The following is a 23,421-nucleotide window of genomic DNA, read 5'->3' on the forward strand; positions in this document are numbered from 1 at the left end:
ATATGAGCCAAAGGTGGACCAACGCGTTATTGACTTGCTCAGTTAGGAAGCTCTTTTTCTTGAATAAATCATCCACTTTTTTCTGAATCCGTAATCATTTGTTTGTGTGTACATGTACATTGTATCCACTGATTTCGGTCTCATTCGGATAATTCATTCGTGTTCAGTAACTGCATACTGTATGTGTGCCGAATACTACCTTTCGGTTATGTGTTGAGTAATCTCTCTTTCTTTTCTGACAATATAGAGATGTCGGTCGATCACGATATACTGGGTCAGTATAAATTTGAAAACTGAATGAATCACGGAATAATGTAGATAGAGGTACAAATTGACACACATGCTTGGAATGACATGGGGTTTTATTAGAACAAAAAAAAAAAAAAAATACAAAAGTTCTAAAAATGTCCGACAGATGGCGCTTCATCTGATCAGAATAGCAACAATTAGCATAACAAAGTAAGACAAAGCAAAGATGATGTTCTTTACAGGAAATGCTCAATATGTCCACTATCATTCCTCAACAATAGCTGTAATCGAGGAATAATGTTGTGAACAGCACTGTAAAGCATGTCCGGAGTTATGGTGGGGCATTGGCGTCGGATGTTGTCTTTCAGCATCCCTAGAGATGTCGGTCGATCACGATACACTTGCGACTTCAGGTAATCTCAAAGCCAATAATCGCACGTACTGAGGTCTGGGGACCTGAGAGGCCAAGCATGACGAAAGTGGCGTCTGAGCAAACGATCATCACCAAACGACGCGCCCAAGAGATCTGTCACGCTCCATGTGTCGGACATTTTGTGAACTTTTTTTTTTGTTCTAATAAAACCTCATGTCATCCCAAGCATGTGTGTCAATTTTTACCTCTCTATCTGCGTTATTCCGTGGTTTATTAAGTTTTCAAATTTGTACTGACCTTTTGATCACCCTGTATATTCCCGTTTGCTTCCAAACTGCCCCTTGCATGGTATCTATAACAAGTATTATCTGGCCACCAGAGATCCGTCCACGAATACTGCAGGAAGAGAAAGCGATCACCGATGTCTAAAGTCTCGTAATTTGTCAAACGGTAGGTGGCTTTCACTGTGGTTGGTCGGTGTCTGGCGCTCGATCAGGACGAGGCGGGGAGATACCGGATGGAGGCGCAGGCCGCGGGCAGCAGACAGTAGGCCGGTGACATACAAGGCAGGCGCGCGCGGAGAAAGCACTGCGATGGCACGAACGCTGCGGCGTGAGGCGGTGAGGTGCGCTGAGGCGCGGGAGCCGCCGGTCTGTCCTTGACACCACTCACCCCTTTGAGAAAGAAGGAGCCTGCGCGCTGCTCTCGACGCGTCTTGTGTCGCCCAACTCCCTCTGCCGGAAAGGATACACTTTTTTCATGGCCGCGCTAGCAGCCAGGTTTGTCGCTTCACCATTCGAAGCCAACTGGTATTACTCCAGAATCGTGGTGCAACCACACGAGTGAACGGAGCACTCCGACGGAGACGAACAAAACTTTTTGGACCTCCGAAAGTTAAAGTAAACTATTAGTCGTTGTCAAGTTGAGCGACCTTCTTCAGCTCTGAACAGGAATGGATGGTAATGGAGCGAACCTGCAGGGATCAAATATGTTAAAGTAGGAAGACTTCAGGGAACGCCTGAGCGCTTCGAGGCAACCATAAATCGTTGGTTACTGGACCAATACAAGGGGGCTGCGAGGAAACGGTCAGCACAATTTGAGAGTCAAATGGTTCAAATGGCTCTGAGCACTATGGGACTCAACTGCTGAGGTCATTAGTCCCCTAGAACTTAGAACTAGTTAAACCTAACTAACCTAAGGACATCACAAACATCCATGCCCGAGGCAGGATTCGAACCTGCGACCGTAGCGGTCTTGCGGTTCCAGACTGCAGCGCCTTTAACCGCACGGCCACTTCGGCCGGCATTTGAGAGTCACTGAGTAACAGAAACACTGTTACATTCCCGGTGCAGGATGAAACAAAACTTGCGAACTTGAGAAAACAATTGTCAATCGATCATTTCTAACATGCCAACATCCTGCACTACACAAGATTCTTGATTACCGACGAGTCAGTATATTTGTTCAAATGGTTCTGAGCACTATGGGACTCAACATCTATGGTCATCAGTCCCCTAGAACTTAGAACTACTTAAACCTAACTAACCTAATGATATCACACACATCCATGCCCGAGGCAGGATTCGAACCTGCGACCATAGCAGTCGCCCGGTTCCGGACTGAGCGCCTAGAACCGCGAGACCACCGCGGCCGGCAGTATATTTGATGTGTTATACTATACCTATACAAGGATGAGGCTGGAGGAAAGATAATGCTTTGAAGGGTAATAGCATTAGTGATCCTGAACAAAAAAGTTCTGTAAACATATGTCCTGTACATAACAGTTTCCAAGAAAATCAATGAAAACAATGAGGTGATAGTAAATGAAACATTGTGATCTGACGTTTTGTTTAGTTGTATACCTACATTTCTTGACAAAAGTTGTCCAAAAATTCTCAATCAACTGCAGGACATTTCGCAGTTCTTGTACGCAGCTGCTGTCTTAATAATCTGAGCTTATTCGTACGATCCATTATCACAGCACACGCATGTAAAATACAATCGAGAAGTTCCTCCTATGTGTCCACTCTGCAAGTGTAGATCTCGCTCTTAAGTTAACCCACAAACAGTAATCAACGGAGTAAGATCGGTTGCCCTGCGTGGCCAAGAAATGATTCCACAGCGACCGATCCAACGTCTAGGATGCGTTTCAGTGAGGTGCTGTATGAAGTGCGCACTGAACTGACATCAGTAGATAGCTTAATATCGCTTTGGTTGTATTCACATGTGAGTTCAGGTGAAGAAGGACATACGACTGATGCTGTATGTCATATTCGGTTAAGAGAAGGTTCGTTTGACGTTTTTTGTGCAGAATCACTAATAATATCATTTCTCAAATTATGTACCTTTCCTTCTGACTAACCCTGTATGTGTGGCTTGGAATTTCATTGCCGGATTACCATCACAAAGATCCGGTGTTAGTTCGCGTCCATCCAAGGAGTTTTTTCTTGTCACGTATTATGTCTTTCATCTCCGGCAATGATTTTTAACATGGTGAACGTCAAGTCGCACCGTCGTTCGGAGTCCACATTAAACACAAACATAAAGATTATAAATAAAGGAAGAAAGATTAAAGTTTAACATCCCGTCGACAGCGAGATAATTAGAGACGGCACAAAAGTTCGGATTACGGATGGATGAGGAAGGAAATCCGCCGTATCTTTTTCAAAGAATCCAACGTGGCATCTGCCTTAAGCTAGTCGAGTGTACTAACTATTGCGTCATCTCACTCGGTAGCTCTCCCTATAAATGCCAATTCCAAGTCGGAGGAAGGCAGTGGCAAACCACCTTCAATAGGAACGTGCCTACTAAAGCTCTGTGGTGATTGATTCACCGAAATGAACTAAGTACCCTGATACACATTACAGAAGGTTTTTATGAGTTTCTATTCATGGCAGTTAAGAATATCAGCTGAGTACGCAAATATCTCTACTAGTCATACAAATTATTGTTTCCACTACGCCCTTAGGAGATTTACAGCTCCATCACTGACGGATTTATTTAAAATTGACGTGAAAATGTACTTAAAAAATGGACACCTACCTCGTGGTAATTTTATTCATTTATTTTTTAAGAAGGGAAAAAAGCGTAGCCTTTAACGTTTCGTTGACGACAAGTTCCAGCTGGGCAAAGGTGTGACGTGAAATTGGCCGTGTCCTTCTAGGATGAAACATCCCATTGTTCACTTTAAACGAGTTACGCGAATCACTTAAATCCTGAATTGTATGTCGGTTTGGTGATCAGACCGGATCCACCATAGTGTGACAACTGTTTCTTAACCACTGCGGAAAGTTCGCTGTGCCAAATTTACAGTAATCCTCCTCGTATTTAAGGCATACTTCTACAAAAGGAGTAGTGGAGAGGAAAATAACTATTTACAGTTTTTTGAATACCCTACAGACGTTTGAGTTCTTCAGTAGATAATATTCAGGAAGCTAGAACCATCGTACTGTGGACAGTTTTAAGCAATTTAGAATCTACAGCCGGATGTAGGGTGTCTGCTGTATGCTAGAAACAAAACAGAAGTTTATATCACTCTACTTTCCGTTCCTTCCTGGTATCAAGTTGGGCGGCATTCCACAATATACAGAATTGTAGAGGAGTCAAACTAGCGCAGAAGTGCTCGTCTTATAGCAGATGGCGTTTGCCCTGCCTCCTGATCTGCCTTCATAAATCCTCTAAAAAGACGCGTCTGGGGATTTAGGCTGTACGGCACAAATGTTCGTCTTTGCAAAATCATTCCTCTGAGGAGTGAAACAACTTCTACCTCTACTTACAGTTCATATTGGCCTTTGACTGCCCCATGAAATAGCGCGGCAAAAGTATCAGGAACCTATGATCGCCACCACAATAGGAATAATTTTTCTGGGCCTTTCATGATCTGCTAGAAACATACCACTGATATCTCATCCCACTTTTTATCATTTTGGTGTAATTCGTTAAGCAGTACGAAACACTTTCATATTGGTTTATTCTTTGTCGTTTTCAGGATACTCTGCTGTTTGCATACTTTATTGTTTTGCCACTACTTATCACTTCGTAAAGCATAAAGATAAAACTACAGGTAACTTTCAATGGCTGTCCGTGCAAGTTCTTCAAAACATAGAAGTAAATTTTGCGGGATCAATTCGCGCTGTTCAAATAAAATAATTTTGGATAAAAACTAAATAAGAGCTGACGTCCGACTGAGTCGCAACTGTCTTCTTCGACCACCAGGACCACCGTTTTAACTAGATCGGACGATCGGTTCATACTTGGTTATGTAGTACAACGAGGAGTTGTACACACAATTATTTTAATAAAACTGAAATCTCCTACGAAATCTTCGCACGTCCACCAGTTCAAATTATTGTTGGCATGAGGTATCCGTTTCAGAGATAGGTACAAAAATCATAAACTACATAGCAAACGAATAAAAGAAAATTAAGAATTTACAGTTTTGGCTAAGCTACCAAGTAGAGCGCTACTCCTGCTACTGAAACTTGCATTCAATTATTTTAGTCTGTAGTACAATGACGAACAAGCGCCGGAGAAAGGATTTTTGGGTCCTTAAGTAGCATACAGACCAAGTGTTGGGCAGGCCATACTCAGAAGCTATCGAGCGTATATGCTATAGAAAGCTGTGAAATATGAATTGTCAAAAGAAAACTATCTAATATTGATGCGAAGTACCGTCCACCATACACTCAAGAGTAACTTTCAGAGTATATACGGTATCAGCGGATTTAGATACCTCAAGAAACAGTTATTCTTTCCCCAATACACCAAAGATTCAATCAGAATAACAACTCGCACAGAGGCAGATCAGCAATCGTCTACGCAAGCTCCATTTGTGAATACATCTCTTAAGATACCTGAATATGTCCTAAAGCGAGAAGTACTCCATAAAACGCAATTTTTAGTGATTTCTAGAGCACATTAATAGACTTAGAAACGACCTTCGCCAAATAAGATGAGTACTCATGTTATAAACTGTCTGTACAGTTAGGAGAAGATGCATAAATGGTCCTGTCAGGACTACAAAATGCAGAAAGACCCGGATCCAACCACGCCTGCAGACGACAGCGCTATTTGTATGCATTCCTGATGTCTCGAAAGGCGGCATATTGCAATGGTTAAAAGAAGTTTCCTCCACCCAGAATCCAAGGGCATCTGCTCCAGTAGTGCAGCTTGACCTTGAGAGAATCTCACGGAAATGCCGTTTGCATACATTTAGCTCGGTGCAAGGCGTTCGGAACGACCCCGTGACCGGGACATTATGCACAAGTGTTGACGGAATATCGAACGCGAGTCACATTACGCCCAGGCCATCTATTGTTGCCACAGCGTGCCACTTCCATTGTCTCGGGCCATGAATATTTCATTGCGTTAACTGACTGAGATTAACTACGTCGGTTAAACTTTTAAACAAGGTCAGTGGTGTAAAATGTTGTTTCTGCAGCCATTCCATTACTCCACTGATTACTGGACATACAGAGGAAATTATTTGACAGTTATGCAAATCCGTCAACCTAAAAGGATGCTCTCAGACTGGATGGAGCATTATTAAACGGAAAAGAAGATTTCTCGTTGACTCTCCACTGTGCGAAAAAAATCTGCGACAAGTTAATGAGGATGTTAGGATAACACATGGCCCTCTCGTGTCGTGTGAAGTGTGTCTGGTATGAGAAATACTCTCATTCTATGGCTACCGCATTGTTTTGTTGTCCGACCGCTCCGCTCCTGTGACACAGAAACGTGAAACCGTGCGAACAGCATGCCGGCTCTACGGGAACGGTGCATACCTGGAGGTGACAATGCCTTCGGTAGTGCGCTGGTGAAAACTCTATATTGCCTCTCTTATGAGCGACGCACTATTACTGCGCTAATTTTATCTTTCTCTCAAGTGTTTATAACATTCAGATATACTACAGACACAGTTTTGCTAACGAATGTGCAACTAAAATCACTAATTACAACATTGTCGCCAGTAGTAATCTTGATGATATCGGGACTATTTTTTTCACGGTTTTTGGTCACAGCTTTACAAAAATCCAGGAAATCAATTTCTTTCAGCCAAGAATATCTTCAGAAATGTAAAATAAAAACGTGCCCGCTCGCATTCGTTAGCACGCCACGTCCGAGATTCGGGGACGCACATGGGATAACGCTAGATGCAGACAATGGGATACACCAATTTCGTCCCGGATAGGAGGAGGGGGGACAACCTCTGTCTCCTACACTGATGAATTCAAATTAACATGCCGACGCCGGCGAGATACGGAATAAGGCCAGGAAAAAGAAGAAAGAAGAGGAAGATGTATGATCAAATGTGGAACTGACGAACATGTAGACACACCGCAAATGTTAGAGCCACAGTATTGACGTAATTCAAAGAAGCCTCATTCAAAATTTAAACTTGTTAAAACAGTATTTCATCAAAATCCACGATGTGAACAAATACTGTGAAAAGAATAGTTTGCGTAATCAATAATTACATTCAATAATTTATGGAACTATCGAATGTATAACCACCCAGGCCCATATCTTAAGTTCATTTGCCAGGGCGTAGATTCAAATTGGGTGGTTTTCCTATGATTTATACTTATTTTGTATTTGCTTCGTTGGTTAATTTTATTTTTGTTGTAATAGGTTTCTGTATTCTCAGTAATGGTTTTAACTCAATCGATTTTAAAGAGATACCAAGTGGAAAATCTATAAAAGATTTTAACACATTAGCATATAGAACCAACGTGTGAATCTCAAGTCACCTGTTATTTCTTTTCATAAACCTTTTGTTTCAGTATTTTTCTCAGCGTCCCAGGGGGTATGCAAAAGGGGAACACCAGTGAGTCGTTTTTCTCCCATGGTTAATCTAAGAGGAGTTTCGAGACGAATAAGGATTGAAAATATACGTTCTGCCGTTGCAACGCTAATTTGCAGTCTAGTTAAAACATTTACAACCACATTAATGTAAACTATAAATAATTTCATTAAGCGGATCTTTGAGTGAAAGAACAGTCCCATTATGCATTATGATTTATAACAACACCTCCCCGTTGGCTACACCGCTGTGACCATCCCTACAAACGATCACATGCGTAGTTATGTTCATTCCTAGCAAAGAAAGGTGCTTGTACCTAAGCGAGCATAATATGGTACGCTAGACGAATGGTAACGTTAAATACAGTTTCTGGTGGTTAATGGGTTGAAATTTCAGTAAAAATGAAGAAAATCGATCTAGTTGTTCTGTTTGTGAAGTTGAATAAATAGTACTAAAAGACAGTACGCACAGTCTTTTCTCAGGTACACAGAGAGAAATGTTGGACAGTTCTACAGATAAGACAGAGGAACCAGGACCATGTTCCTATTTAAAGTTTCATCCTAGTGATCTCAAAGGATATCATACAATTAAAAAAGACATAAGCTTTTCAAGAACATATTTTCAAAAATGAAATTCTGATCGATCGTGATCTCAGTTCTGATATAAACAAGGAGACCGCTCGAATGATGGAATGTACATCTCTTCTGCGTTTTGTCAAGAGATGTCACATTCATAAATGAGATACTCGCATTTCTCCAAATCTCTTGCAGTAGTCTGGTGTTGTCTGTAGTATAATAATTTAGTATATAGGCACGACTTCCATTTCAATTGAAATATGGCGATAACATATTACATCAGACGTGATACGGCCATTAAAAGACTCAGCCAAATAGAAATATATAAAAAAGGATAAAAGAAAGGACCTGCAAAGTTACACATCAATATTCTTAACGCCGATTTGCTGCGGAATTCTTGAGCGTACTTTATGTTCGAATACATAATAAACTTCCTAGAGAGAGAGAACCTTCTATCCACAAATCAACGGGGTTTAGAAAGCAACGCCCGTGCGAAACTCAGCTTTCCCTTTTCTCGCACGATATCTTGCGAACCATGGATGAAGGGCAACAGGCAGAGTCAACATTTATATATTTCCGGAATGCGTTTGACACAGTGTCACACTGCACTCTGCTAACAAAGGCTCGAAATATGAAACAGGTTCCCAGATTTATGAGTGGCTTGAAAACATTGTAAGTAACAGAACCCAGTAAGTTGCCCTGGACGGCGAGTGTCCATCAGAGACGAGGGTAGCAACTTGGAGTGCCCCAAGGAAGTTCTCTATACACATAAACGGTCTTACGGATAGGGTGATCAGTAATCTGCGACTGCTTGCTAATGGCACTGTAGTGAACGGGGAAAGTGTGATCCTTGAATGCCCATAGGAGGAGGCAAGATGACTTGGATACAATTTCTATTTGGTGTGACGAATGGTAACTTTCTCTAAATATGAGGAAATGTAAATTAATGAAGATAAGTAGAAAAAACAGTTCTCTAAAGTTCGAATGTAGTCTTTGTGGTGTGCGAAAACACGTGTGCGACCCATTCTTGCGTACTGCTCGAGCTAGACTCAAAAACACACACACACACACACACACACACACACACACACACACACACACATGCACACATGTCCGTTTCCTCATTCTCCGTAAAACAGCGTCATATTTTAAGACCACGGAAGGTGAAACAGCGGGCAGGCAGGTCCTGGGAGCGGAGCCTTTAACGGGACGCTCCCTCGATGTGTCCGGCTGTTGTCCACTCGCGTTGCGTGAAGCAAGCGTCGGCCGGATAGAGCTTCCTGTGCTCTGCCGGCCTGGACCGTTGTCTGGTAGCGCGCAGCTACCGTTCTTGGGCCCTACAGCGACCAGTTCACCTCCGAGCGGTACACTGGCACCCAACCCACTGCCTTGTTTCGGGACCCTCCCACTCAGAGCATGGAGCAACACAACTTCGCTGTGACAAGAGACATTACGTATTACGAGCAACGCTAAATCACACTTGAATTTTCACGCTCCTCAGTTAAATATATTTGTCGCTTACCTATATCTACATCTCTGATCACACACAAAAAAAAAAAAAAATCGTAATGGACAGCAGAACCTCTATCTCCAACTGTACTCTGCGAATCACTTTGGGGTTGTATAGCAAAGTGTTCGTTTAGCTGTGAAAACAATTCTTGCTTATATTTGTCTCTTTACGTGCTGTTATTACCCTAATTTTATGTTCAATACATAGAGGGCTGAAAAAAATTTGTAGATTCGGTCTTGCAAACGTTTTATTTTTTTAGTTTCATTTGATATAATTTTTTCTAACTATATTTTCCCGTAATATTTGGCATCTTTCTTCGAAAGTACGTCAGTCGAAAGCCATCAGCAACAGCGTTAAAGACAACATGGGAGCTCCAATGTTTGGTAAAGTCCACGTTGTTGCTCAGTTGTTATCCTTTATACAATTTTGATGAAGATGCAAATGGAAAGAGCTGTCTAATTTTTTGTCATTATTCTTTCTCTGATAAAAATTATTACAGTTTGTGTCACTGAGAGAATTCGATGTTCCCAATCATGCATCAAATTCACGATCAATAATAGTTGCAGCGATGAAGAACAACGAAGTCATAAATGTGAGTCTAAATGGGCTTAAGGCTATTGGCTTTCTGGTGCGTCATACGACTGTTTTTGGTGCAAACATCCAAAAGTTAAGCATAAATTCTGAGTGATTGTAAATCTTACTGTGTCCCTTCTGTAAATGAACGATTTTAATTGACATGAAATTCCCGTCACTGCTCAAACGAAGGACAATTGCTGCTTTTCACAACTTGGAATTAAATATGTATAGCCTCCTTTGCGATATCAGCAGACCAATATAGTTTTTATTCAGTTGAGCAAGTTGACCACATTTTTACCCTGGCTTTTCGGTAAGTTCCCTTCGTCTCTACTCTTGTGATATCATTCTAGTAATGTTATCACACCCATCCCAGAAAACACACGCTGTGTAATGATTGCTACCTCCGATTTAAAGCTTTGCAAATTTGAAATAAGCGATGTATCTTGCCTCAGTAGTAAGTAACCTCTCTCTAGTTGTGTTTCTTGTAAAACATAGTTTATTACATACTTAAAAGTATCTACGGCCAATATTTCATACTAATATAATTATGCTGCCCTCACTAAATACTGTATTTATCCATTAAGTACTGTGAAAAACTGATATGTCGAGTTTGTAAGGACGATTAACGTCGTCCACGCCTTTCAGTTACGTCCATATTACTTTTTCCTGCATAAATGGACAGTGACAAACAGCGCTGAAGTGAAGGCACGGTGATGCAAATGCAGCGTCAAGTCAGTACAAAAACTGGAATTCAGTGTGGTAGTACAAATCAAGAACCAAACATTTATAACAGTTAGCAAAAAAGTGAGCACTCCTCATATGTAAAGTGCAGCGAACAACTTACAGATGAATGCTTAAAACTTGGGGGGCAGATAAAATGAATAACAATGAAACCAACTACAAAAATGAAAGAAAGGTAATAATCGTATAGGCATTTACACATCCTTCAACCGCAAGAGCATTTGTGTATCAGTGGTCCATCGTACGAAATATAATCGTGAAAATAATGGCTGTCTTCCGTCTCATTTATATTACCCCTGTCTTTTCGATTATTTTGATACTACAGTCGGAGGAGGAGGAGGAGATTAGTGTTTAACGTCCCGTCGACAACGAGGTCATTAGAGACGGAGCGCAAGCTCGGGTGAGGGAAGGATGGGGAAGGAAATCGGCCGTGCCTTTTCAAAGGAACCATCCCGGCATTTGCCTGTAGCGATTTAGGGAAATCACGGAAAACCTAAATCATACTACAGTCGAGAAGTAAGGTCTAGAAGCTGGCAGTTTTCTATTTCTTCAATGCTTACTTCTTATTAATTGGAGCCACTCAAGCGTTTACTCGCTGCTTTTCTGCACAACTAAAAAAAACTTGAGAATTATGTGCATTAAGCATAAATTACTGCCACGGACCTTCCACTGACGAAACCGTACGTCCAAGTTTCCGAAACGCTCCCGTTTCGCATACGCAATAAATTAAAAGGTTCCTTTTCAATGAGTCTGTTTTTGAATATGTTTCTTTGTGTTAAGCAATGAATGTAAATTTGTGTGTTGTATGACACAAGAAGCACTACTATTTGGTAAGAACTGTTCAGAAATGAGTGACCACTACATTTCTGTTAGTAAAAGTTCACATTCCGCGTTAATGTCTGCCGAGGTTTCGTTAGGACACAGGCATAGTATAAAATACAATTTCATTGGGCGAAAATTTCTCATAAAAATTCATCTAAGCTTCCTAGTGCTACGATGTATGGAGATAACAACGACGGGGTGGAAAAGATAACTTTAAATTACAATTCGTAAGAACAGTTGTAAGAAGTCTATAAATGCATATTTCTAAATTTGCACGAAAAAGAAAATTTATTAGTTTTGTTCCATTCAACCCCTCTACAGTTGGAGACTTCAACGATAGAACAGGAAAGGAACTCTAAAATGAAAGAAGCGTGTCCCCTAATTGCTTTGACGAGTATACTGGTATTATCTCTGACATTCCTTTAGTTTACTCAGTGTCAACAGAAGCTGTGCTCTCGCTGTCTGAATAAGAGCGGTTGTGTTCCGCCAGTCGGACAGATGCTTTTGCCGCTGGCCACGCTGACAGCGGTCACGCAGCGTACGCCGCTACGCAGGGGAGGCAGGTGCGCACATGTGCCACTAATACACGCGCGAGGCTCTGCCGCTGTTTCGCGTCGCCTTGACGGTTCAGCTTTCCACTAAATGGGGGTCAGGCGCGAGCCCCTCGTACTTATACTGGCCCGCTTTCTAGTCCAACCTCCTTCCCGGGCTGCCTCCGCATCACTGACAGGAGCGCCGGACCAGCGCCCGCCACACGGAACAAGGCCCTTTCTCCAGCATTCATTACTCGCCACGCGCCGCTCGGCTGCTTACCGGGTATTGCAGTTGACCGTACAGGAAATATTTTGACCAATATCCTGAATATGTAATTCTGATTCGACCAAAGCAATTCTATTGATATGTTCTGGATGGAAGATACGACTGAACAGAGCAACCCCAACCAAGAAGATATTTTTGGAGTCGAAATATACTGCTTTGGGATACATTCGTTAACTGATATCGTCCTGCAGAATTTAATAATCAATTAATTATCTTAGAGTACCGAACTTTAAAGTATGTTCCTTAATAGCGTAGGGGCAACGGTCTTGCCGCAGTGGATACATCGGTTCCCGTCAGATCACTGAAGCTAAGCGCTGTCGGGTATGACCGGCACTTGGATGGGTGACCATCCGGACCGCCATGTGCTGTTGCCATTTTTCGGGTGCACTCAGCCTCGTAATGCCCATTGAGGAGCTACTCGACCGAGTAGTAACGGCTCCGGTGAAAGAAAACCATCGTAATGACCGGGAGAGCGGTGTGCTGACCACCCCCCCCCCCCCCTATCCGCATCCTCAGCTGAGTATGATCCGGCGGTCGGATGGTCCCCATGGGTCACTTGTGGCCTGATGACTGAGTGCTTAATAGCGTAGCGTCATGCGAGATCACTTAAATGTGTAAACAGGAGTCAGAGATGTGTCATATCAACTAAACAGAATGGAAGTAAAGGAAGTAATTAAACTATTACACGGAAATCGTTCCGCTTGAGTCTGTAGAGATTTAATAGTGACATTTAACAAGTACCGAGTGCTTATAATTAAAGTGCAGCTACTCACAGAAGACCATTGTTGACTGTAATTATCGTATGGTAGTGAAACTTGGTAGATATTCTAATAAGTTAAGACGGAACCGATTTATGCTCGAAAAAACAAATTAGTTCCAAGGTGGATATATCGCTGGTGCTGTGAATGCAAGAAAGACATGTAGAAATGTTTTTATATGTAATGTATTAGGAGAGGGATGTGGGCAAAAAAGATCTAACAAGTAAGAAAGGCACAATGTTGATTCTATTGTTAATAGCTTCTTACACAATTTGTTCAATATGAGCACTGGAGACGTTGACGAGATGCTGTAGAGCGCGAGATTTGCTTCTGGTGGCAAAAATTGGAACTAATTTTTCCCGGCGTAAATCGGTTCCACATTAACGCTTTAGCATATCTACCAGGTTTCGCTGCCATGCCATAATTACAGACCACACTAGACCTTCGTAATAGCTGCACTTTAATTATAATCACCCGGTATGTAGAGGTGCAGTGTTTAGCTAGGGAATGGGGGAGGTGAGTTATTATTTTACGGTATCCTGAAAGAAAACATTTGAGAAGCACTGATGTAGAGCAGTGTATTTGAACTCAGTATGAAATAATGCTCACTTATCTGCTGCAATGTTGACTGACATCAGAAGTGGCTTCGAGAAGTGCACTCTCAAATTCAAATGTTTAATATCGTACCCGATGCAAAATGCAATATATGTAACATCCAGCTACCATGATACATTATTGAATGTAACAAATTAACTAACTAGAGGTTCCACTCGTGATGAATCAAATGGTTGTCGTGCTTGCATCTCTTCCGAAAAATAAATGAAGAAAATTATGTGTATTCAAAATTTTGATTTGCAGGCTGTTATTTCGGAGCAGTAGGAATTTGAATATTTACGCTGCTTGTAGATAAACTTGTAAAATTAACGTAACTACAGTTTGCATTCGTGCTGTTCCTACCACATAAAGTGTGTCTCAGCAGAGAAGATCAATATTCAGGGATATGACAGGAACAACCACCGAAGCAAAAAAAGCTTAATAACCATGGGCACTAAAATGTATACCTTAAGAACTATGAGCACTTATCTTCGCTGTTGTGAAAAACATCTCTTCTACTAAATAAGAGCTCATAGTTCTTAAGGTATGCATTTTAGAACCCGTGTTTATTAGACTTTTTTGCTTCGACTTACCGTTCCTGCCATATATCTGGAAACTGACCATCCATTCTGGGAGAGGAGTCCTGTATGGCCAGTAGTATCGATGAATTATTCCTGCAACCCGCGTCCGGCAGACATTATTGGTATCGTAAGAACTGATATAACTGCATTTCTGCTGTGCTTAGTGCCATCAAGCACACAATTAGAAAAGAGAAGAATCGCAGAGATTACAAGCGGCAGTGACCTTAAAATGAAATACTTCGTCTGTAGTGAAGTGTTTCTCGGGAGATGCTGATTTTAATTTGTGCATGTTGACTCTACAGAAAAAGGTTAACAATGTGCACTTTACACTCTCAGTCACAATGCAGAAAATGATATGACCCGGGAGGTGAGCGTATGTTACGACAAAAAATTTACAGAGATAATTTGTGCTTCTGCCTATTAATTTCAATTACACCTGCAGCATCAGAGCAGTGGTTTTGAGCTAGAGTTCGAAATGACAACTGACTACCGATGTCGAAAACATAATTTATTATCTGGTTCCGCTCTATACATGGACCAAAATAACAAAGTAATTGACAGCTGCTTGTGTACAGGACGGCTGCCGTAGTACCTACCAATAAGAGAACGAGTTTTATTTATCACGCCTTGTGCTCTGCTCATCGTTTTCAGATCGCTTAGCTACCTCAGGAGCCATTTGCCACAGTCGGCTACAGCCGACACTTGCAGCCTTTCTGTCTCAGAGCGGCGTGTTTATTGTAAGTGACAGAATGTCCTAAACTCGCCGCGAAAACTTGCAGAGAAATGATAAGACTTTTATCAGCCTACCAAGCAAACATAATATTGCACGGAAGTGCCCAGGTGTCGCAACAGCAAAAATACTGTGTGAGCAGAAAAATGTGTAGCAACAACGTTTCCCACTCCTATGTTAGAACGTCTATTCCTTTGTTATTTTGACTGAGGTATAACACCGTTCCCGAACAATGATAAAGACGAGTGTACCCTTCTGGTAACAATGAATTCGATATCACTGTAGCATGTCTGTCGAAAGCTTATTGTAATGTCCCCACATCAGTCGAGCAAAGGTAGGTTAATCGTGTGTTAAAAGCAAACGTCTTCACAGTTTCTTTCAGTTCACACCTCCCTTACCTAAAGAACGTTACTGAGGAAAAACCAAAAAGAAGGAATCACATGTCGTTCTGTGCCTCACATCACCTGCAACCAGGTGGTACTTATTGCCCCTATTCGAAATGAGATGAAACTTTGTACTTAGAATACAGTAACGAATGTAAGACTGTCCCTCGATCCTCTGACGTTAACACCATTGCAGTGTGACAAGTGTTCTATGGGGACGTGAAAGTGGCGTTCGGTTTCGCCCCAGATCTCGAATATCATCCTCATGATTAGATTCACTAATGTCATTCTGTTAGTCTCCGCGTCATTGGAAAACGGTTTCTATAACACGAACATCGAGGCGCAAGAATAGGCACTGTGAATAACGTACACACGTCGATTGAGGGGCCAGATTCAGTCCCTTCGAAGCACCTTACGATGCACGACGCACAAAATAACACAAATGTTGTCCTGGTGGAGGAACACACAGTCCGCAACGGAGGAATCACTCCTGTTGGTATGGAGAAACACTTGGCAAGTCGCGCGGTAATTTACCTTCGTCGGTCGTAAAGCCAAAGGCGTCGGCGATGGCAGTCGGGAAGCACCTCCAAAGTCTCCGGTCGGCGGCGGACGGAGCTCGAGGGTCAGTTGAGGTCCGTAGTCGGCGGTCGTCACGCACACACTGGCGCCTGCGCCTGGAGGCTACACTAGGGCTGGTGGTCTCGCTGCCACCACTGCTCCAGTACGAGTGCGAGGGCGCCCCACTCGGCGTGTCGTCGGCTGGCTTACTGACTGACTGGCTTCTTCAGAGAGAGCAGCCGCTTCTCGAAATGAGCGCGCCTCCCTCCGGCAGCGCGCCTTTATACCGCAATCCGGCGCCGCGCGCGCGCGAGCCCCACGCACGCGCACACACCTTCCCTTTCCTTCCCTCGCTATTGTCCCCCTCGCTCTCGCCCACCAGCCGGCCAACGCCGAGACGCGCCGAAAACTTTCTATTTTTCCGGCGCGGCGGATACGTGCCGGCCCAAGCCCGTAGAGACTATGTGTGTGTGCGTGATCCGTGCGGTATGTGGGTTAGCGCGCTCGGTGGCGCAAGCCGTTCGTGGGTGGCCGGGAGCGGCCACTGCCAAGGACGGCGTCCACCCTTCGCAAGGACTCAATGGGGGTCGGGATCGATGTACTTCAAACATCCTTGCAGACTGAAGCGCGGATTCAAGAGGGGGAATAATCGTGGGAGTCATGATTCAACGCCCCACCCCCAAACACAAGACTTACAGGAAGGATTCATATTTTTGTGCCTATCAATTTGTGTTATTTTGTGCGTCGTGCATCGTAAGGTGCTTCGAAGGGACTGAATCTGGCCCGCCAATCGACGTGTGTACGTTATTCACAGTGCCGATTCTTGCGCCTCGATGTTCGTGTTATAGCAACTCTTTTCCAATGACGCGGAGACTAACAGAATGACATTGACCTACATTAGATGGGAGTTACAAGAGTCGAGGGGCATGAAAGGGAAGCAGTCGTTGGGAAGCGAGTGAGACAGGGTTCTAGGCTCTCCCCTATGTTATTCAATTTGTATATTGAGCAAGCAGTAAAGGAAACAAAAGAAAAATTCGGAGTAAGTAATAAAATCCATGGAGAAGAAATAAAAACTTTGAGGTTCGCCGATGACATTGTAATTCCGTCAGAGACAGCAAAGGACTTGGAAGAGCAGTTGAATGGAATGGACAGTATCTTGAAAGGAGGATATAAGATGAACATCAACAAAAAAACGAGGATAATGGAATGTAGTCGAATTAAGTCGGGTGATGCTGAGGGAATTAGATTAGGAAATGAGACACTTAAAGTAGTAAATGAGTTTTGCTATTTGGGGAGCAAAGTAACTGATGATGGTCGATGTAGAGAGGATATAAAATATAGACTGGCAATGCCAAGGAAAGCGTTTCTGAAGAAGAGAAATTTGTTAACATCCAGTATAGATTTAAGTGTCAGGAAGTCGTTTCTGAAAGTATTTGTATGGAGTGTAGCCATGTATGGAAGTGAAACGTGGACGAAAAATAGTATAGACAAGAAGAGAGTAGAAGGTTTTGAAATGTGGTGCTACAGAAGAATGCTGAAGATTAGATGGGTAGATCACATAACTAATGAGGAGGTATTGAATAGAACTGGGGAGAAGAGGAGCTCGTAGCACAACTTGACTAGAAGAAGGGATCGGTTGGTAGGACATGTTCTCAGTCATCGAGGGATCACCAATTTAGTATTGGAGGGCAGCGTGAGGGTAAAAATCGGAGAGGGAGACCAAGAAATTGTAATTTTTCCTCCTATCTATGTAGTCTCAATTCGTTCGAGCAATCAGTCATTCATAATATGAAACACAGTCATAGCTTATTCACTCAAAATGATTCAGAAATTTTACTTGTTAGAATGAAATCAGGCGATGATTCTTCTTCTCTGGAGGCTCGTGCTTTACGGCAGTCTGCTAATCTGTACAAATAAAATGCCTCGTAATTTTTGGGAGCGTTGTATGATCAGTCGGGAAACCTCAGATCAAGCGGATATTTGGCTTTGATGGAGTTTAACCTTCCGAAGAAGTAATGGAGCTCTTGGATTATTAAATGCAGGTTCGTATCCGGTCTTTCGGAAGTTCCCTTCTGATTAACAACTACGCAATATATCGATGAATATCATTAATTCTCAATTGTCAAATACACACCTTTTGTATAAAGGAGCAATATATATATATTTCCCTTTTAATCGTACAATTTCGTCTCAGTTATCTTCTGTCATAAATCTCAATAATCAGATTACAATTCTTCAAACCAAGCTCAGGCTAATCGGCACGAAGACAATCTCGGAAGCTTTCTTCTTCTAACAACCACCAGAGAGAGTACTACAAAGAATAATTATGCGCTCATGGCATATCTATTGTATGAAACTATTTTGCCCATGGATTCTGCGAGTATGAAGATAGAAAATTAGTAAACGTCATTCAAGGGTAGAATTGTATCAGAATAATTCATCGAATATAAAGAGATATTACAATTGCCCCTCGCAGCTAGTAAAGTTAATGATAATACACTTTGCGAGCTTACAGAAAAAATTTGTTGGGTTGTTTATTCAAAAGAGGAATATTTTGAATTAAGAGAATTTTACTATAGACAATATGGGTAACATTTTAAGACAGTAAGTTACGAGAATACCTAAGCTGTAGCTTTTACATGTACCGGGGTATACCCGCATCCCGAGTACATAACCAGGGAAGATGTAGATTGGTGTAATTACGAAAAAGGTCCACCCATTTGGGAACTGGCCTTCACAGGGAAACCCTGGAAAACCCGGATGAATAGACCCCAGCTTAGGTATTAAAGAAGTTAGGAAAGCCTAAATCCAGTAATTTTGAAATATATAGAAGCTCCATAGATTAGATCGAAGGAAAAGTGCCTCATAGCCAAAAAAAAATTTTACAATTTTGCTCAAAAAAATTTTCAAAATTCTTCTTTCGACGATGTAGCCGGCGATCTCGTTGTGAAGTCGATGGGACAGGAACACTGGGTACGGACAGCGGGTAGGCGACGTACAGCGTTTGGTGGAGGCGGCACGGAGCACAGGCGATGGCTTATGGTACAGGATAGATGCTGGTAATGTACCGTAGAAACAGCAAGATGATCTCAGGAACAAATGGTCAGGGACGTGAACATGGAACAGGTTTAAAGTGGAATAAGAAAAGGTTCTGACTGAATAAATCCCCTGGAAGAGAGTGGATTAAGCCAACGAAGTCCATATTTCATCGTTGAACTCAAAATCGGAGTGGATTCTTATATTCTTCCATCTGTACTAGACTGGAACATCCATCAGTCCTGACAATTGCGAATTTTTTTGTAGTCTTCAATACCAATTACAACTGTGATTGTCCAAAATATTGCCAAATAGACTGTGGGCATTTAAATTTTGTTGTAGCTCATATCGAATGTATTCCTCTCAATTTTCTTTGTTTTTAATCTAATCTTCGTTTTGTTATAGTGCAGGTGGAAGTAGAGCATTGAATCTGTCCGAGGTTTGCTTTCAATTACGAAATTATGAATAAAATTTAAGTTCACACCTGATGAAAAATTTTAAACGTAGGCATATGACACTGACTCCACAAAAGGAATAATTTCTAGAAAAAAATTCTCTGAAAAATTTTCATTATTCTTATAATTAATTGATTTATAGATCCACCTGCAAATAAATTCATTAATGATGACGTATGTTCATTTAACAAATTATCCACTCGCAGAATCTTCTTCATTCTCTCATGAACATTTATGGAAATATATTTCAACAATTATGTCCATAATATGAAACACACAAACTGCTATTCTTAAAATGTTAATTAAAATTCTTAAATTAATCCTCCTGGTAAAGAAGGCATAATGAAAAATCTAAAAATTATAATAATTTTCTCTCGCGCAACCAGAGAGTTTCTTCAATTGTTTGTAGCAATGACATTATCGACTGTTGATTCATTTCACAGTTCCTTTGTTTTCTCGCGCGAACTGCGTACATCATACACATAGCGTATTTACCTACATATCCCGTGCTGTTCAAGTTTCACACGCAATTCTCACATAAGTGCCGTGTCTTGAGGAAATGTAGATGCACTTTCATTGTATATCACTATGGCTTCTGCTCATAGTCCACACTTAAAAACACTAGTATTTAACAATTTCTTCTACCTATCTTAAAATTTTGTGCTAAACTATCACAGGAGTAATCTCATTGTCTCTTAACCTATCACAGGAGCAATCTCACTGTCTCTTACCCTCTAGACAACGTAAAACATCTTGATAGTTATATACACATTCGACTCATAGTCAAATTCCACTCTAAATTCTTCTCCATATTTGGTATCACAGATCTACGATCCTTCAAAAAAATTTCTTAATATCATTATGCGGGAATAATCCCTTTATTCTTTTCGATTCTGGATATGCCAACAAGTATGATCCAGGATTTGGTATATTTACAATAACATATGGTCCGGTATAAATAAGATTCCATTTCTTTATATTCTTCATCAGTTTTGAGGAATGGATGTGTCGCCTCAATAAAACCTTTTCTCCAAGATGAAACGTCTGAATCCGATGAATCCGTTTATCATATGTCAATTTCCGTTGCATTGCCTTTTTAGTTAAATTTACAAGTGCGAGTCGAATCTTTTCCTCCCATTTTAAATTCTGGTCTTCATACTTTTCTTACATTGCCTCCAGGTTTTGGAACGACTTAGAGCGGAGAACAATATGGACTAGTTGATGGCTCAATCAAGTTCCATTCTAACATTCTATTTATCTCCCTTCGAACAGATTGATTTAAACGCTAGGGGATCGGATAGTGCGCGTAACAGTAAGTCTGATGTGGCTTCACTTGTAGGTGACAAATATACCCTTTAATAATTCCTGGTTTCTCATCAAAAATCTCTTCATATGCCGCTAACAAATAATGAAGCTGCTGCCTTTGTTCTCCGGTAAGCTGATTTGATTCACTAGCTTTTATCATTGTTGTTTGGTTAAAGTTCTCCTGTTGTATCAAATCCTTTGAAAGCTCCTTCCAACGACCGTTTGTAGTGTCAATTAATTGAATTTTCGGCATCGCGACAATATTTCTCATGCACAGTTTCCTTTCTATTTAAATCCAGTGCTATCTCTTCTCCATTTAATTTAAATTTAACTATTCCTTCCAAAAAATCAATCTGACAATCGTACTCCTGCATACTCCCAATACCAAGAATACAGTCCACTAATAACTTCTCTACTACGAGGAACGTGCATTTTATTGCTACATTTCCCATTTTCATCTCTAATTGTGTTTGTATTTTGACATTGGGAGAGCGTGCTCCGATGATTTTGCAGTTCTGTACCGGCAAAATTGGTACCTTCTTCTTCCTAATAATTCTTCTAAAAAGAGCGCCTGAGATGACATTGGCGGAAGCGGCGGTGTCTAATATCACATTCGTTGGAACTTCCTCTATTTCAACAAATACTTCCGATACCGGAACACTCGATCTGTCATTATGACACGTTATTAAATCCTTTGTTAACTCTTCAGTCAACAGCTCACCATCATTATATGTTAACAATTGTAATTATACTGCTTCACCCCTAACAGATCCCCTGACCGCTCCTCCGGGGCACGATGTGGTCATGTTTAGTTTGACTGATTGTTGGTCGAATTGGTATTTGTCTCTTCAGCTACTTCAGTGATTATCGGTTGTTGTGGTGAATTCGGTCTATATTGTCTTACTTGATTCGTGTAATTATTGTTGTTGTTCTGCTGGTGTTGGTAGAACTGTCCTGTGTTGCCATACATTGGATTATCTCGATTAAAATTCCTATTGTTCCTAAAATAGCGCCTCGCTGCACCATTACTAAAGTTTCCATTATGGTAATAATTATTGTTTGCATTTTGTCCATTTCTAAGTCTCCTCAGAGAGTGTAGTTGGTTATGATTATTGTTACTGCTACCATTACTGCCATTCCAATTCGAGTTGCAGCTCGGATTCGCTTCTATTACTCTTCTTTGATATGACATTTCTCTTGCCCTATTATTGTCCTCCTCAATTATATCAATATGATCAAGCGTAGTCATAAATGAGTCTATATCCTTATCATTTATATATAACAGCTGATTCCTTATACTGGTGGGTAGTCTGGACTTGAGTATCCTAAGTATATCCGGCAAAGCAATCGGTACATCCCAATACAAAGATTTATTAATGTATTTCTCAAAATATCTCTTTAGAGATCCTCTAGAAAATGAGAAAGGCTCAGGATATAATACTTCCTGCCTAAGTCTTTCTTGTATTCCAGCAGACCAATATTTTGCTAGAAAAGCCTGCTCAAATTCTCTGTAATATTTACAAGAAGATGTTTGTTCGGATGCCGACAATGCTCCTGATTCTTGTATATATCCAGATACAAAACTAATCTTTTGCCATTCTGTCCAAGATCGAGGAAATAGACCTCTGACACTTCGAAAAAAGACTACAGGATGAACATTATTTTTGTCAGGGTCAAAGATTTGAAATTGTCTCTGTTTAATCATCTTTCCCTCAACGGTACTACGATTCCAAAAATCATCTTGTTCGTACTTTTCCCTTTGGCTATCCGTTACATCGAATCTAACGTGTGACGTTCCAATTCTGTTTACATCGGATCTTGACGTGGACGGAATGTCACGCGCAGATTGAGAGTTTTGTTTCCTACTTCTCGCTGTTTGTAAATCCTCCTGCAAGATATTTAGTAATCTTTCGATATTTCCTTTCCAACGCGAGAATTCTTCGCCAAGTTGTTCACGAACTTCCTTTAACGCTTTGTTGAAAAAATTCTCCTCGGAACTCTCTGAAATTGACTGTAAAGCTACTTTCACAGTTTCTTCTATGGTTTCCGAAGGAAAATTTTGCCGCTCTAATGTGATTTCTGAAAACTTTCCTGCAAGTACATTCATTCTATGTTCCACTGTCTCCTGTTTTTCCTTCACTTCGTCAAACTGCTTCTTTAGATTATCTTGGGATTCTATAATTTCTGGTACCATAGCTACGGAACACTATATGTCCTCTTGAGCTTGTATTACTTGAGGAAACAATTCTACTTGTTTTTGTATCGTGTCAATTTTGACGGATACATATTCGGTTAGTTCCGCTTTTAATTTACTATTGTTTTCTTGGCATTGTTGACGGACCTGCTCAATTTGAGCAATAAGATTCTGTTCGGTCCTTTCTGCCTGTTCTTTTATTTCCTGTGTCTGGGTATTTAATCTCTGATCTAATTAGGTAAATGTTGCTCTTAATTGACTTTGTAATTCTGTTTGATTTTCGGCTAATTGATTTTGGAGTTCATTTTGTATAACGGATAAGTCTCGTTTTACCTCCGCTTGGCCTTCGGCTAATAGAGA

The sequence above is a fragment of the Schistocerca nitens genome, chromosome 1 (assembly GCF_023898315.1).
Source record: "Schistocerca nitens isolate TAMUIC-IGC-003100 chromosome 1, iqSchNite1.1, whole genome shotgun sequence".
In the NCBI taxonomy this organism is placed as follows: domain Eukaryota; kingdom Metazoa; phylum Arthropoda; class Insecta; order Orthoptera; family Acrididae; genus Schistocerca; species Schistocerca nitens.